Below are 13,052 nucleotides of genomic sequence, written 5' to 3'. Positions count from 1 at the left end.
AGAATTAAAATGCCAAGAAAGATAAAATTACCCAGTATGTTCTCCACTTCAAGGGCCCGTAAAAAAATAAAATCACATAAAAAAAGTTTTCCATTTGGCTTTTAAAAACTTGCTCTATCTATCAGGTAGCTACCCTGAAAATTTCATTTTATTATTCAGAAGGCTTCAATCGAAAAATTGAAATCTAAATGAGGTAAGTGCAAAAATTGAATTAACATGATGATTAATAAAAACAAATTAAAACCAATAACAAGGTGTTTAATTACCAGAAATTTTTAAAATGACCCCGCTATTGCTCAGTGCAAGTGCGACATCACCGTAAAAAGTTGTCTTTTAAATGTCTGAATGCCCTTTTATCATTTTTAATGGTTTCTTCTGCTACTATGAATTTCCAGGTTATTTCGTTCAAATTGTGGCAGTCTCTCGTCTTTGTAGTATCCCCACGGAAAAAAATCAATAGGGTTTATGTCCGGGGACCGTCGAGGCCAGGCTAAAGGGCAAAGATACCCTGAAAGATGGATTGGTCGTTGCAGCCTGCGCATGCGCTGGTGACGCCTGCCTTAAAGCCTGGCCTGCACGGTCCCTCGACCTAAACCCCATTGATTTGTTTCAATGGGGATACTAAAAAGACCTCGGCTACTTGAGAGAATGCTACAATTTGGACGAAATAACCCGGAAATTCATAGTAGCAGAAGAAACCATTAAAAATGATAAAAGGGCATTCAGACATTTAAAAGACAACTTTTTACGGTGATGTCGCACTTGCATTGAGCAACAGCGGGGTTATTTTAAAAATTTCTGGTAATTAAACACCTATTTATGGGTTTTAATTTGGTTTTAATGATCATCATGTTAATAAAATTTTTGCACTTACCACATTTAGATTTCAATTTTTCGATTGAAGCCTTCTGAATAATAAAATGAAATTTTTAGGGTAGCTACCTGATAGATAGAGCGAGTTTTTAAAAGCCAAATGGAAAACTTTTTTTATGTGATTTTATTTTTTTATGGGCCCTTGAAGTTGTGAACATACTGGGTAATTTTATCTTTCTTGGCATTTAATTCTTTTTTTATTCCATTCGAAGATCTAACGATAGTAAATGTTACCATACTGAATTGGCCTATCTTTCAGCTTACCACACAAAAAAAAATCAAGCATCTAGCGCAATAAGTCACGTCACCATAAATAAAAATCTCATCGTACTCAGCGATAGATGAAAAATTGAAAAAAATGTCATAACTCCGAAAATACGAAAAATCGCATAACATACATGGGGGTGATTCGGATAGCTCTCTAGGTCCTCTACCTCCCAGCTTCCGTTCATCACTACTTTTTGGGACACCCTGTATTTGGAGGAGAAATGTTTTTTACTAATTTATTAAATAAATGTCCTTTATTCATTTACAATACTTCTTAGTTAGTTACATTTTAACTTTTTCAATAAGCACGATATATTAACTATATAAAAAAAAGTGTGCGTGTACACACATAAGAAGTGAAACTTCTTTATGACCTTATTTATCAAAAAATAATTTACTATGTACAATATTACAGAAATACGTTAGTCTGACGCGATTTCGACTTGGGCAGATTTTGATTGGACATAAAGAGTTTGAGGTTTATTCTTATAAATTTTGAATTCACAAAATCATAATTGTACACCTGACACCAATCAAGCAAACACAAACCTTACGCTCTCAGGTTAAAGGTTTACAATCCCTAAGGACGGCGGTCATTGCACCTGTGCGAGCAAGACACATTATTTTTACAAGGAAGTGACAGTGACAGGTAATAACAGGTTAGAGCTATTACGCACTGTCGACCAGTCGCTGGCGACTCAGTCGCCGGCGACTGTGACTTACTATAGTTTAAATAGGGGCTTGCGCACTTAGTCGTCAGTCGTCCCGGCGACTCGGCGACTCGCCGCGTTGTGGCGACGCACAGGCGACTGGCGGTCGCCGGCGACCAATAGAAGCACGGCTTCAAATGCAAGCAACTGTCGTAGCGACTCTTGTAGGGACCGGATTCAGCACGAATGTACTTAGAATACTGTCGCTCGGCTTGGTTTCCTGCCCCTAGTTTCTCTGTTTTGGTCGCCGAGAGACTGAGTCGCCGGCGACTGGTCGACAGTGCGTAATAGCTCTTAATGTACGAAATTCTTCCTGCTCCGCGACCGGACTAGTAGGTAGATATTATGATCATTTCATAAATTGATTTAATATAAATCCTAACAATATAAAATTGTTTAAAAAAAGGAACTGAACGTGTACGTGATAATATTCGCAATCAGGACGTTATTTTTGATGTCTCGAAATATTTTAATAAATACAGGCATAGCATACTTAATAGTTAATGTAGATTAGCATTATCGCCGCAGAAAACATTTCAATTTATTGTCGACAGGAAGAATAAAAAAATTCATTCACTTTTTTTTAGAGATAGGAGAAGCATTATCAAATCGTAGATTTGATCATTTCATGATATGATCGATCATTTCGTGAAATGGTCGCATTTCATGAAATGGTTTAATGTCTATTGGCCACATCATGATGTGGTTTGTGCAGATCAATGATAAGAAATCGTTTCTCGATATGGCCAACTAAACGCGAGGTTTTTTCATGAAATTATCAAAATTATTTGATCATATCGTAAAATAGTTACATTAATAAAATTATTGTAAGAGGCGCTGCAAGCGCTGTGTTTATGTGAAAAGATGGCGGCCGCTGGCGAAAATTTAATTATTCGCAGTTAAAAGCTTCATAATTCGTTTAATTACAATATGAAGAAAGTCCTAGCAAAAAATTTACGACGAAGAGGTTCGAGTACTATGGAAAATGCGGATATCTTATATTTACGTAATATCCTACTATATTATTGTAATTGTTTCTTTTTTTTAAAGCGATTCGCTTCTGGCACTCGCCGGCCGCTGCCGCGGCACGATCGCTTTGCTCGCTCGGCTCGTGCGTTGTTTATTAAAGTCTAACCTAACCTAACCTAATGATTTCTATTGCAAAAACCATTCGCTTCTGGCATTCGCCGGCCGCTGCCGCGGCACTAACTTAAATGACAATTAACAAGTTCTTAAAATATTCTGAATATTTTAATATTTTATGGACTCTCTATATTTTAGGTATACGATCTGCCAAACGTGGATGGCCAAATCGTGAAACATTAACGAATTAACGATCTGATGAAACAATGTTGGCCATTTCATGAAATGCGACCATTTCACGAAATGATCGATCATATCATGAAATGAGCAAATCTACGATATGGCCACGACATATCAACTCCTTCACAACTCAATATATAATTATTTCTCTTACAACGTTATATCACAGTATTACAATATTATTTCCTTAGATTATTTCCTACAAGGAATCGCCTTTGATGTCGCGCGATGCCGCCGCCAGCGTAGGTACTTACGCTGCCACACGAAAATACGCTAGGGTTGCAACAAATGGGAAATAAAACAATTGTGATTATTAATATTATGATGAAATCATTTATTCATATGTACATTCAAAATAATTGCGATTATTAAATCTGATGTAATTATTTGTTCATTAATATATAATTACAGATATTGCACTGCTAAATATTATTTACGTGGACACTTTATTTTTGGATGTTCTTAATTGTATATTATAACATATGTAACTAAGTAATGCATTCGCATTGGGATGTACAATCTGATTAGAAAATAATGAGGACAACATATACATAGCTTTGATTTTAATTCAACAGATACAATTAATACAATCTTTCTGAAATATTGTTTCCTTCTGGGATTTCAGTGTAGATTTACATCCGTAAACGGAACAGTTTGTGCGCACCATAATAGAATATGTAAGTACCTATGTATAATAAAATTATTACACAAAAAATACGACTGCGTCGTCCTTTCGCGCTAGGTAAAGCAAACTAAGCGTGTTTGCTTTACGCGGCCCGCGTCGCCCGACCCCCGCCAGTTCCCGTCCGTTTCTCTGCACAAGTACATTCGTCGCACTACTGTAGGAAATATGGTAATACTGTGGTTATATTGTGTGAAAACCTTTGAGTTTCGTGAAAACATTCGCATAATCACAGCGCATAATAGACGCGCTCAGCGCGACGCGTATGTGCGAAGTGCGAAGCACAGTGCGAAGCTGGTGGTGCGAAGCCTGTGCGTATGGCAATGACGTTAACACGGTCTAGACCGTAGAGTGAGAATGAACCACTAGTTCATTCTCACTCTACGTCTAGACTCTAGAGCGAGTCTATGGTTATATGAGACTGCAACACTGATAACTGATTGGTAATTTGTGATAGCAACACTGTTGTCAAAATTCAAAATGGCAGAAAAGTATACAGTAAATAACTACCTATAAATTTAAATCATTTTATAGATAATAAAATAGTGTGTGACGTGGTGTAACGGAAAACTAGTGAATTTGGGACTGGATTAAGTTATACAAATCAAGAGGATACATGTCACCAATATTCTCGTAACAGGTAAGTTTTTTTTGTAATGTAGCCGCCCACTACAGTAACAATCTGTCCGAATTTATCTAAATATTTATATACTCTTTCTCATTGTCACACAATTTTTTATCCATAATTAAGGAACACTAATTAATAGTAAAAAATAAACCCTTTATTTCACTGTATATGTTAAAAACTGTTCATATTTAAATATCTGTAACTGGACACTACGCATCAGCGGTGAAGTTATTAATATCTTGTCGATTAATCAGTCGATTCAATGTTCATTAGTTAAATGAAATACCTACCTATGTAAAAATACATTAGAATATTTGCCAAGCCCCGGAAAACTACGGTCCCCGAAATTGCGAAAACCACCGGCATTTTTAAACGTAGATACTGTTTAGATAAAGGATTTACACACGTTGTGTCGTATTCATTCCCAGGTCTAATCATTTAATTTTAAGTAAAAAGAAGAAACGCCGAAAATGTTATAAGTATAAAAATGTGTCAAACACATCTTTGCCAATAATATTTTTTTTACCATCTACTGCCAAAACTTTAAATGAAAATAATCAAGTGTGTTCCATTTACTTATTTACTTTATAAAAGTATACTCCACCATTTAGAAATATTATTTTTAATTAAGAAATTGATCCACCCATATTATTTAATGGTAAAACTGTACATTGTAGACATTTACCAAAGCCATTCTATATTGCTTATCTTTATGTAGTTAGACTAAATTATGAGAAAGTATAACAATTACAGTTATAATTTTTATTGGCAAACATTAAAAATGCTGATATTTTTTATTAAAATTAACAATAATCAATAGATCTATCTTATATATAAAAATGAATCGCAAAATGTGTTGGTAAGCGCATAACTCGAGAACGGCTGAACCAATTTCGATAATTCTTTTTTATTATATTCCTTGAAGTACGAGGATGGTTCTTATGTAGAGAAAACGTAAATATTATGTACCACGGGCGAAGCCGGGGCGGACCGCTAGTATAATATAAAAATGAATCCCAAAATGTGTTGGTAAGCGCATAACTTGAGAACGGCTGAACCGATTTCGTTAATTCTTTTTTTATTATATTCCTTGAAGTACGAGGATGGTTCTTACGTAGAGAAAACGTAAATATGTACCACGGACGAAGCCGGGGCGGACTGCTAGTTGGTAATAAACTTATATCACCACATGCAGTACATTTAGTATATTTTGTGCATGGAGTAACGGACAAATATATGCCATTTTTTAAATATAAAACATATTCATATTTCATAAATGTTTAAGAAAAACTCACCAAAAATCATAAAAAAGATAATATGTGAAATATTATTGCTAATGTGGTTTTTAAATATTCAATTTAAGTCATTATGTGGAAATAATGACGAAAATAATTCAGACACATCTTATCTCATGTGTTTCTTTTTCTAACAACCTATTGAAAATAGTTTTAATTAATCAAATAAATTCAATACATGCTTGTTGTTTTGTTTGCGTATGATTTTTATAGCTTCTTCTATTTGATTTATGACTATGGAAAAATAATATAAACAACCTGTTAACTATAATTAACTAATGCAATACACAATACTTCATAGTAGATAGAAAAAATATACTAATTCATGATAATCAATAAAAAAAATATTGGCAAGTAATGTAACATTGTGTCACTCTGTTTTGCTTATTCATATTAACCAAATATTAACGGGACTAAAGAAAGAAAGAAAAATATTTTTTTCCACCCACAATATAAATTATAGCAAAACAATATTTTTTTTTTGCTAATGCAAACTCAAACTTAAAAGAAACAATGCAAAAGGAACAGAAAATTGAAAATAAAAGGACTGGAACAATATTACTGGATTAATTATGTCAGAAATGATCTCAATACTTGCATTTAAAAAAATATTTTAAGCACTTAAATATAGTTCACCTTCGCATATCCAATAAAAATTCATGTAAAGTTTCATTTCTACTCTAAATTTTTATTATATGGTAAATGTGTTAAGGTCAAGCAAGTAACATGCTTTTCTCATTATAATGTTGTATCAATTTAAACTATCGCAACTTCCTAAAATTTAATTTATAGCTTATTCATGTAATATCCACTTTGACGTTTGATGTCTTTTTATTAGTTTTCTTTTGATACACAGAGCTATAGATGAAAAAATTGCAAGCTTTCATAAGAACATTAAAATTATTCAATATAAAATACAAGGAAGTTAGTTTTGGAACTTATGGAATGGAGGCTGTGGGTTTGAAAACTGCTTGACCATTTTTTTTCTAAATAAATAAATAAAATATTGTGAAAACAGTCAGTGGATAGATTATAATATTACATAAAATAACATTTATAAATACTTTTTATAGTCAACAAAATAGCTAAAAGTTAATCATTTTGATGATAAAAGATAAGTAATCCGATAAGAAATTTTTAATGGCATTGGACTAAATTTTTGTAAAATGATATGTAATATTAAATACGGTTTTCCTTCTTTAATTTACTGTCATGTAATGTATCTGTATGGTGTGATTGAAATATATAAAGAAACATAGATCAATCCATCAGACAATAGACTTAAGTATTTCTATTGGTGCTACCAGTGAAATTCATGGCAAATAAAGCAGCATAAATAAGACAATTATTAAAACACACACCACGGTTTCTTTCCAGATTAAGTTTTTCTTCTAAAATATTAAGTTTTTATCAAACAATTTTGCAAGTAGGAATAAATATAGAAATATTTAATACATTTGAGGGCCCATATTAAGCATCTGAACTGAACTTATCATTAGAATGGATGAAAAACCATCAACAATAATATTGCATTGCTGCTGCTGGTTTGATGGGATTTTAAATTGTTTCATCCCTCATACGTTTCCCATCGTCCTCCGCGAACGATAGCACGTCGCAGGGTGGTAGAAAAGCCTGAGATGCGCGGGCGCCGATATCGAACTTTGCTGTGAGCTATGAGTCACGTATGCCGAAAATAACTCGGGCATGGGCGCCGCCTACCGGCCGGGGCGGGCGGATAGTTCAGGCTCAGTGGCAACCGAGCCGCTTGAGGAGCGGTCGCCCTGGAGCGTACCAGGATCGTACTGTGAAGGGTGGTGGCGGCGCCGGCGCGGGATGCGCCGCCATGCCGGTACCACACCAATTGGGCGACGAGATCGCACCCCCGGAGGCCAAGCGCTGCAGGCATTGCGACGGTACGGTACACACCATCACAAACTTTATCTCTAATCTACGAAATTAACAATGAATCGGCCTATTTGCTATGCAATCAGAATGCATCAACATTTGAGTGTTTGTGATTCTCAAGCACGATGACAGGTGTGACGGCTCCCATATGAATACTCCTACTAATCATTGTTGTCGCGCCGCGTGTTTCACGTGTTTTGTGTTGTCTGTTGTCAATATCAGTATTAATTTTTAGTAATTGAATTTTAAGCAAAAAATTTTTTTTAAGCTATTGCGTAGCTTCTATCGCGGGCCTTGAGCGCGGGGACCGAATCCAGAAATTCCGTAACGAAAAAATCTCACGCTCCCCACTCCGGCACGGAGGTGTGGCTTGAAGGCATAGCATGCAATAGCTTTACCGCGGCAGTCCCCGAGTGCCACACGTCTTTTTTTTTAGAATGACTTACTATTACATATTTTATATTATAATAACATTAACAATTTCTAATTGATGGAGTAGTCAGTATCTATAAATTAAAACTCGATTTAATACCCTTTCCCTAAAATCAATCGAAACATTGATTTTTTTGGCAATGCTATAGCTATACATACTTTAAACATTATAATTATACATCCAAAAACAATATTCATGAAGACATAATTAAATCCTACGTAAGCAGCTCTTAATGACGAGTTTGAACTCTTTAATTTTTTGGCTCTAATATCTAACTAACATTTAATTGCTGTTGCGGTAGTTACAACGGTAGTTCTTGGTTAATTATTATGCGCGTGAAATTTTTTAAGATACATTTAATTTTTCTAGTTGCTTTTATTTAAAATTATGTTATTTGATTAATCTATTAATTGGATATTTTTATTCCATTCACATGCATAACTTTTATGCGGTAAAATAATGTTCATAACACTTCTGTTATGAGCATATAACTATGCTTTTTACTGTCTGAATAGTATTGTCTAATACACGTTTCACATGTACAATGTATTTTTAACCGACTTCAAAAAAGGAGGAGGTTCTCAATTCGACGGTATTTTTTTTTTTTGTATATTTGTTACGCGATTACTCCGGCAATTATAAACCGATTTGAATAATTCTTTTTTTATTTGGTAGGTCATACGTCAGAGGTGGTCCCATTGTCACCAGGTTAGGATCTGATGATGGGATCCCGGGAAAATCGAGGGAAACCCTCAAATTTTGTAGGCATATACACTGTTTATCAGAAATTATTTAAATTTGTACATATAGGTATAGTCTTGAAGTCGGTTTTTGTTTTTTTTCTAAAAACTTACTTTATACATTATATACGTAGGTATTCCGTATTATGTACATATACTTTGTATTATATCATCTAGTATGAGCTGGTACAGCCGACCCTTTACTGATGTAATGCCCTACATAATGTGGGCGGTAATTGAGGCTACCTTCGACCTCGAATTGATTGATCGACAACAACAAAAAATTATAAACTTTGTCTGATGCTTCTAATACAATTTTACTTGATTTTCTGTGTAACACAAATATGTATTATGAAAGTATTGTCATAATAATAGTTCATTTCAAGCTGAAAATGTAAATTTTAGTGTTGTTTAAATTGATTTTAGGTAGTAGTTAGATAGTATTGTAAAAAAGTCTCTCTTGTATTTACCCTCAATCTTTAGAAAGAAAGAAAGTAATTTTCTGTTTGACACAATATAGTTTTCATTCACAATTTTAGAAAAAGAGGAAAGCAAAGTCATAAAAAATAATTTACGAACCTAAAAAAAATCGAATTTCTCAATCACTGCAGCATTTCCTCGTGATGTGGAAATTTTTAATGATCATCATTCATAAAATAATAAATACATAGCTTGTTTGACTAATATTTTTGTACATTATTTGTCATAAAGATAAGCTTAGAACATATCTAGAAAGAGGCGCTTGCTTTCCTTATGGACTTCGATGTGGAATTTTAAGCGGAATTTTAAAATATGAAAAAAAAAAATTTCATTAGAAACAAACTACATACTACATATTTAAAATGTGGGAAAACTGTAACAACAGATAGTAACACGTTCCATCAGACACAGGAATCAGTTTAGTTGCATTGAAAAAATATAATTGTCATAGTTAATTAACAATCCCGTGTACGCTCAATATTTAATTCGATTTATCGTACGCGTTTTCTTTTTATTAATAGTCACCATAATTTAAAAATTACTACTTATGACAGTCATACAAAACACCCAGGAATAGTATTTTCTAAAAATATTAAATGACTCACTTCTATAGTAGTAACTTTTAGCAATAATAAATACGCGTATCAAGTAGCTTGTAATAATATGTAACGTCAAAGGTGTGTTATGATGTGATGCAATGTTGTGGCAGGTGGTAGCGTCACAGCGCGAATGCCAACAGTGTTGTTGTTGATTACGCTGACCCAGACACTGATAGCAAATATTGTTAATCAATAACCGCTTGGTTTAGAACTAACATTAGACGCACCTTGAGATGAGATTTGATAAATCCATAACAAGACTATTAGAGCTACATGAATATAAAGATAAAACGTATTTTTATCTAAAATATATAAGAAACAAAAGCTTTTTAAAGGTTCATTAATTTATTTAAGGACATTCGAATATGCGTAATGCGAAGAGCATTATGCGCAAATTTTTATAGTCGGGTCGATGCAATTTGTTTTCTTGACTTTTACTGGCTTAGGATAAGAGAGAAGTGTAAGTAGTAACGAATATTAACTAAATAAATGTTATCAAATATTCATTTTAAATAACCTACTACATAATATGAAGATTGAAGAATAAGAACATTCAATTCAATAAATTCAACTTCATTAAAGCTCACAGCGAAGGATTAAGGGTTTTATCAAATTTAGATATATGAAGGTTAATCGAGCATTAGTTTAAAAGTTGTCCTCACTAAAATAAACTATGTATTAGCTCTTTCAAATTCAAATACTTCTTTTTTCATACAAGGTTGATTTGAACCAGTTGTGCAAATAGCGTTAAGGTTTTGCTATTTGTTATTCTAATCTTCTATTTGGAGTACGACGTTCAAATTTGTACGTTTATTTTTTCTCGAAACGGTAATTGAATATTATATATATGTAGTAATTAATATACATTCACCTAATGTTACTATGTTAAAAAGTGTTTAACAATAACATTTTATTTTACTGAGCTATCGTAAAGTAGTAGTTGAAATTTGAACATTTGCGAAACTTCTTCTTGTAATTAAAATAAAAAATACTGGCATTAAATATTATTTAAACTCCACAAAACTAAAGTAAATATTGTTAGGTAAATTAAAAAGTTTATGATGATAATAACAATTAAATGTAAATATGTGATGTAACGAAGGGTATAGACAAAACAATTGTTGTTTTTTTACGTTTCGGACTTTAGTACCAGTAAGCTCATTATATTTTGTTTGGCACCAGCTGTCAGTTTTTATGGAACTTTACGAGAAGCAACTTTATTACTCCTTGTCACATAACATTGATCTATAGCCTGTGAACAATCTCAAACAAGTATTAATTTTTCACCGAGAAGAAAATTATTAGGAGCAATGGCGTTTCATATTTCTCTACTGACGTCATGTCTTGTCCGATCGTAAATAGGCCGTGACTACGAAAATTTTCGCGCCTTTGATGACGGCCCTAGTATAAAATTTGAATTTCCATCTGAGAAAATGAATCTATTTATGCACAGAGCGTTGGCGTATGGGTGGTAGGTAATTCTGTCGCACATAAGAACGGAATGTTTGTTTGAGGAATCGCAAACAAACTCATTATTATTCTCAGAAACGAAGTCTGTATACATTGTGTAATTAAACTGGTATCGTTTTGAGAAAACCGATTAACCATCTTTCGTATTATATAATCTTGTCGATTTTTGAGCGTATTTATATACGCCGTTAAATTTTTAGGCAAAATATACATATTTCATACATTTACTTTTAAACGTTTCAAAATACTTTTTTCAATGTTATACGATGTTGTTATTTGTTTTTATTAGCATTCTTATATTTAACGTGCCAGTTAAAAATCGTTCTGATTTATGATTATTTCGTAGGGATTGTCCGAAGTTAACGACAATATTCGACGGTTTATGGGTGGCAGTTAAATATACCCGTCTCGGTTTGTCGTTCCGAATAGAATTTTGGCACTGGCTGTCTTGAGTTGTGTAAGTCATATGAAAAAAACGCTGTAAAAATCTATCTACAAATAAACATTTATTACAACAAATCTTTAATATTTAAAAAAAAATATTTTCAGTAAATATATATATTATGTATACCTACTAAGATATACCAACACATTACGTCCATTTCAGTTTTTACGGTGCAAAACTTCTAGCACACAAAATAGGCTAATTTATTTAAGAATCGGTTTTTGAACCACAACACGTTTTTTAACAACGTTTGCGTTGCGGACTTTTTTTTAACACGAAATTAATTCTTGAAAGCTAAAAAAACTGTTTTAAAATGATCTTCTTGAAACAGTAATTAGCGGTGTCGCCCTCATTCGACGCACCTTGACCTCGTTGCTTTACGAGGTACCACACGGTTTTATAAGTTTCTTTCTAAATTCTCATAAAACGGCAGGTGGAAGCGCAGTCGGCGCATAATAAATCTTTACGAACAATATACCATATGTTGTGAATGGAGTCATAAAATTGATCCGTATAAAACGCTACTTTTGGCCATATTAAATTCTAGCTCATAGGTAGGTATAGATTGTCTAATCTAAAAATGAACGCCCTTCCACTAAACTTCATTGTTTCAATGTGTGAGGACAAATAATTATTGAACCACTTTTATATGTGTGCGCGCGGCGATTCTACTGCAAACTTTGACTTTCGCGCACTGATTTGTCAACTAATCGGGCGATCAGTTCAGGTGCCTAGCATTGTATGGCGGGGAGAGTGCGCTATGTACGGAATGACACGTCCGTTCTGTCGTGCATCGCGTCATTTATGCACTAGTTGGCCAACTGGTCCTGTCGTTCGGGCATGGACAGGACTGGAGGACTGAACGACCAATGAGGCAGACCAATTTGTGTGTATTGCGTCTATACACGTACTTTGAATGTGAGCGTAAACACAGTGGAGGGGCGTTCATTTTTAGATTAGACAATCTATAGTAATAAGCTTCTCGGTGATTTGATTGTATTATGCGTATAACAAAAAAATTAAGGGCGTAATTTAATTTTTAATTAAATAATTGTCTTATTGCGATCCTTTAATGATTAGGTAGACGGTATGTTTAAGCGTACGTACTGCATTCTTAAAACTATTGAACAAATTTTCATTAATATTTACCTCACTGATCTAGTTGTTTCTGTGATTTAAACCTACATTTATCGTAATCTATT

The 13,052-nt window shown here is 33.6% G+C and overlaps 1 protein-coding gene across 1 annotated transcript in view; it reads left to right on the top strand.

The window, feature by feature from the left end:
- The first annotated feature begins 4,314 nt into the window (after window positions 1-4,314).
- Window positions 4,315-13,052, top strand: part of Mrtf (Myocardin-related transcription factor) — a 35,518-nt gene continuing 26,780 nt past the window's right edge. Inside the window, exon 1 of the mRNA XM_090107637.1 lies at window positions 4,315-4,495. The gene's annotated coding sequence lies outside the window, so the exon portion shown is untranslated. The remainder of the gene's footprint in view (window positions 4,496-13,052) is intronic.

The sequence above is a fragment of the Colias eurytheme genome, chromosome 12 (genome assembly GCF_061535395.1).
Source record: "Colias eurytheme isolate Ceu_HAF_F1 chromosome 12, ilColEury1 Martin Lab GWU primary, whole genome shotgun sequence".
Taxonomy (NCBI): Eukaryota; Metazoa; Arthropoda; class Insecta; order Lepidoptera; family Pieridae; genus Colias; species Colias eurytheme.
The sequence above is the reverse complement of the archived record's forward strand: the minus strand, read 5'-3'. Positions and strand labels throughout refer to the sequence as shown.